Below are 6,000 nucleotides of genomic sequence, written 5' to 3'. Positions count from 1 at the left end.
ACTTGGTCACCTCAGCATTCTCCATCCTTGCATTAGAGATTAACTGAGAGCAGAAAGCAGAGTGTCAATTATTGGTTGGTAAGTTTAGTAACTCAGGTACTATGACCCAGCTAAAAAAATAGAAGATTTTGAAAGACTATCTGATAAATGAGTATTATCTGATCTCTAAAAGAAGGGGTAAATTTTCATGGCTGGGCAAAAAGAGATCAGAGAGACTTTAAAGTTAGTTAGAGAATGAGAGGCATAGCCAGAGGGACCATAAGAATGGTATTGAGTTAGCACCCAATGAGCAGTTGGTGTCCATCTGAGTGGGCTCTGCATGTAGCCTTACTATGGGGATAGCAGCTCCTGCCTTCAGATCTAAGTTGCATATGTCACCTATACTGGTGAGCTATGACAATCTTTCCTTGGGTAGAGGTCAGCGTCCAGCCAATGGATAATCTGGCAGGAACAATAGCCACCTATAACCTCAGCCTTAAGCTGGGGCTGCTGCCATCCATCTTACTCTAGAATTGCCAATTCTTCATCAGCACTCAAGGGTGACTGTGTACTTACAAAGTGAACACTTAAAGGTGTAGAAGAAAAGCCACAAGTAGGTGTGAATAAAGGAAATAATCCAAGGACTTCTGTGATTGAACAGGCCAAAAAAGTAGATTACCATCTACAATGGACAGAATAATGGCTCCCAACATGTCCATAGCCAATTCTCTGGACCTAAGACTGTGTTATTATATGTGACAAAGGGTCTCTGCATTCGCAATGGAGTTTAGGATCTAAACACAAGAAAATTACCTTGGATTATCCTCAAGGGCCCAGCCTAATCACAAGGGCTTTTAAAGCAGGGAGGCAGTGGGGTCAGAGCAGGAGATTGTACAATGGAAGCATGAGTTGGACCACGCAGAGCCACAAGACAGCCCCAATTCCTCCAGCCTCTAGAAACTGGAAAAGGGAAGAAAAAAGTCTTCCTCAAGAAGAAAGCAGCTTGTTGCTAGCATTATCTTTCAACTGGCTCTGGGTCTTCCAAATCCACATTATCTGGATTTGGTCCCAGATTTATGTGTTTTTAACATTTATCCCAGGTTTATGATGAAATGGTCTAACCGAGCCTATGCAGAGTAGACTGAAAAATGCTTCATCTAAACCAACACATCACTCACCACAGGCACTGTTAAATCCAGGAATTTTAATGTCTTTTACCACAAAAGCACCAAGTGGTCCTTCAGTTTCACAAGAACACTTAAAGGGATTATGATCTCATCTCATTTTCAATAATAATAAATTTCCATTTATTGAACATATTCTTGGATAATCACTATGTTAATATTTTCATGTATTGTTTCATTTAATGTCATCAAAGTCCTATGAAATAATGACTAATATTTTAATTCACAATAGAAAAAAAAAGGCTTTGAAAAGCAAACTGTAGCTGAATAGGATGAATAACATTCTTTCTGGATGCAACTAAAGTGTTGTGGACTGGCCCTAGAACCAATTCTACTAATTCCTACAGCAAGGAATTTGATGCAAGGTTTCCCTCCACATAATCCTTCCTTCTATAGTTTTTTTTTTAATTATATATGTATTTTTATTTATTATTTTTTTTTAGTTATAGGTGGACACAATATCTTTATTTTATTTTTATGTGGTGCTGAGGATAAAACCCAATGCCTCACACTTGCCAGGTGAGCGCTCTACCACTGAGCCACAGCCACAGCCCTCCTACGGGATTTTAGGAGACCTCTCATTATCTCACCAGAGTCTTAGAATACATCTGACCAACAAAAGGTATTTCCACACTGAGCAAATTACACAGGCCTAAGCAAAATATGGGTACCAAAGAATTGTCACTCCTGTAGGACAATGGGCAGCAGTAATCTGCAAAAAGAGGACAGGCAATAAACTCTGCAGTGTGGATGACTTCTGACACTGACCCAAAGGCCTAATGTGATCCCATAATCTGTATTTACAACTCAACTCCGAGTTTGTGATAGATGATGTTCCCTTACTAGCCACTGAGTGTTATCCTTGATTCCACTTCTATCCCCCCAATTCCTTCAGGCACACTGAGCCCCAGCCAAGTGGGGTTCCCACCAGCCTCCTCCCTCAGCATTGTCTTTCCTCCACACCTTAACCTCTAACCTGTAGAATTTTTATTTGGTCTTAGAAGGTAGCAGGTTGTGACTTCTACTCGAGGTTTGTAAATCTATTGTCTTAACATAAACTTTACAGTCTACTTCCTTCCAGACTTTCTGGTCTTTGATTCTAAAAGTCATACTTTGGGTACTAAAAAAAAAAAAAAAAAAAAGCCCTTTTATTAAACTACTTTCAGCATTGAGTTTCAACATTCTGCAAAAGCTGGCAGTGGGAGCCTAAGATTCAGAAAATGATCACAATATTAACACGTGCACACACACACACACACAAATAATGCAAAATGTTATTCCTCTTCATAATTACTGTTCCCAATGTCATCATACAGACAATAAAAAAATGAAGCAAGGAATCATGCCCACATTTCTCTGATGTCAAAATCTTTGTGATGTCCAGTCCCTTATTAGACTTCTCTGATAAGTAAGCCCAACTCTGAATTCCTGAAAGTTCTACTATAGGTCCTAGTTCTTGGCCTAGGGAGTAGAAAGTTCTTTCTTTCTCAGGAGAGTCAAAGTGAAATATTTTGGCACCGGTGTCATCTATTGACTAGTTGCCACCTTGTCCCTCTGCATTTATTCACAGACATGATGTTGCCTATCTTCTTTATCCTGGGCCTTTCTTTGGATGTGCACAAGTTTTTCTATGTCCCACTTGACTTGTGACTCTCACAACTAAGCTGCATTATTCCAAGGGAGGTTCAAATTCAACTACAGAAACTTTTCCAAGGTCCTTTTTCCTGGCACCATGCTCCCACATCAAAGGATGATTAGACCATGAAGGTATAGACTTCAACAGCACCTGTCTGTGAGATATTTTCAATGCAGAGAAAGTATTCAAGGTCAAATCAACCTCTCTCTACAGCCCAAAATGCACTCAGGAGGCCAGACATACCGGGAGCCGCACAAAGTCAAGGAAAACTGTTCTGAATGTATTATGTAGTAATAAGTTCAACAACTGAGAGAATCTGAAATCACCATCACAGGTAAGCTTCAGAAATCACAAAGAAAAAACCAGGGCATGAGTTGGAGACTTTTCCAAGTGATATAGTGTAGAGAGCAGAAGTGTATACTTGACTTTCAAAAACTTGTTTCATATCCTTGAACAATGATTTCACCTCTCCCTATTTTATTTTTCTCAATTGTGAAACATCAGGATTTGTCTAGAATGTTTTCCTAGGGTATTTGCTTATGTACTTGGATCAGAAAAACATTTCTGCACATGTGCATGAAAAATACATATTTTATGTATAAACAATATGTAAACTAGTATATTATATATAGTATAAAACAGCACAAAAATTTTAAAACATTCAATCTTCAAAAATTTTAATGTATTTTTCTTCATCTCAGTGAATCATAAGTACTGAGAACAGGAATTGGAAAACTTTTCTATAAAGGACGAGATAGTAAATATGTTAGAATTTACAGGCCATTGCTTTCTGTTTTAAAGCCTATTTTTTCCCATCATTAAAAATAACCACTCCAGTTTCCTGGTAGTTGCTCTTGGCATGGCATTTTATTCCACTTTTTTATCCTCAATCTGTATTTTTTAATCTAAAATCGTGTCAACTAAAGGGAATACTTGTACAATCTTGGTGGGAATCAAAATTACTACCATCATTTTGGAAAACAGCATGGAGGTCCCTCAAAAAAGTAAAAGTAGAATTACCATATGATCCAGAAATACTCTTCTGAGTTTACATCCAAAGGAACTGCCCACATTAAGTTGAAGAGATTGTCTTTACTCTCATACTCAGTGTACCACTATTCACAATAACCAAGATACGGGAACAAACTAAGTGTTGATCAATGGATGAATGGATGAAGAGAATACAGTATATATACACACTGGAATTCTGTACTATTTGTAAAAAGAAGGAAATTTGGTCATTTGTAATAACAAGGAACAATCTAGTGGATGTTTGCTAAGTAAAACAAGACAGACACACAAATACACAAATATATATGATCTGACTTATGTGTGAAACCTAAAATAATTGAACTCAGAGGTATAGAATAGAACAGTGGTAACCCGAGGCTAATGGCTAGGGCAGGAAGTGGGCAGTGATGGACATGGGGAAAGGAAATACATTAGTCAAAGGGCACAAAGATTCAGTTGGACAAGAGGACTAAGATCTGGTGATCTATGACACAGCATGGCAAATATAGTTAATAATAATGCATTTTACATCTCAAATTTTCTGAAAGAATAAATTTTAAATGTTCTCACCACAAAGAAATAATGAGTATATAAAGTGATAGACATGTTAATTAACCTAATTCAATAATTCACAATGTAGGTATGTATCCAAAATTACATTGAACCTAATAACAGAACACAATATTTCTCAACTAAACAAAATGATTAATAAACAAATAAAGCACATTCATAATGGTGTCTCCTGGAAAGAACATATCATTGGATTTTGTTTTCTGTTTGTTTGTTTTTTGATACTGGGAATATAACATTTTAATATTTCTTCTTTAATGATATCTTTTCTATTGAGTGGGTATTTTCTAATGTGACATTTTAATTCCCATAATGAACAAAATACTATCTCCTGGAAAGAACATATCATCAAATTTGGGGGGGGGGGTTGTTTTTTGGTACTGGGGATCAATCTCAGGGGGCACTCAACCACTGAGTCACATTCCCAGCTCTATTTTGTATTTTATTTAGAGATAGGGTCTCACTGAGCTGCTAAACACCTCGACATTGCTGAGGCTGGTTTTGAACTCGCAATTCTCCTGTCTCAGCCTCCCAAGCCACTGGAATTACAGGCATGTGCCACCAGGCGAGCCGGATTTTGTTTTTTAATACAGTATTACAGTGTCCACCTTCGGATTATTTAAGCCATTCACATTTAATGTTATTATTGATATAGTTAAATTGGTAACTATCTTGCTTTTTTCTCTTCATTTGTTTTGTGTCTTTTTTTTCATTTCTTCTTTAATGTTGTCTTTTCTGTTGAGTGGGTATTTCCTAATATAACATTTTAACTTCCATAATGACCTTTCTTTTACTATTTTTTGAATTGTTTTTAGTGGTTGCTCTATCACTTACTGGATACATTTTAAATTATTATGATCTGCTCCAGATTTATACTTATACAATTGAAGTAAATATGGAAATGTTATTACCATATATTACAGATGCAGAAAAATATAACATATTATTCTTATACACATAAATAATACTTTATCACATTACAAGTATGTTTTATATGTTACAAAACATCTATACTTTATTATAATTATTACCTTCTATAATTTAATATCTGTTAAAGGAGCCAAGATACAGTATCTGTTGTAACTATTCAATTCTACAATTGTAGTATGAAAAGAATCATGGACAATACATACATGCATGAACACTGCTGTGTTCCAATGAAATTTATAGACACTGAAAGTTAAATTTCACATAATTTTCATGTCATTACATATTCTTTACTCCCCCCCCCCAGTCACTTAAAAATGTAAAAACCAGTTTAGTTCACAAGTGGTACCAAAGCAGGCAGAGGCAGGACTGACTTTGAGGGCATAGTTTGCCAGCCACCTGTCAGATATGACATTTCAACATGGGTTATGTGGCAGCCTGAAGCAACCCAGGCATACCTCCAGGTCTGCCATGGTGGTGAAAATAAGGCCAGAGATTGGGCTTCACATCAGTCTCCATTTCACAAAGAACACTTCTATTTTTTTTTTCCAAACTGGGAAGATTACATTTAACAAAGTTTCCTAGGAAAGAAAACAGAAGGGAGAGAGGGAAGGAAGGAAAAAGGAGAGGTAAGCTCAAAAATTCTCTCTGAAAGTCTACGATATTTATCTAAAATTATACCAAGCTATAAAA

Source organism: Urocitellus parryii, chromosome 1 (genome assembly GCF_045843805.1).
Source record: "Urocitellus parryii isolate mUroPar1 chromosome 1, mUroPar1.hap1, whole genome shotgun sequence".
In the NCBI taxonomy this organism is placed as follows: domain Eukaryota; kingdom Metazoa; phylum Chordata; class Mammalia; order Rodentia; family Sciuridae; genus Urocitellus; species Urocitellus parryii.
The sequence above is the reverse complement of the archived record's forward strand: the minus strand, read 5'-3'. Positions refer to the sequence as shown.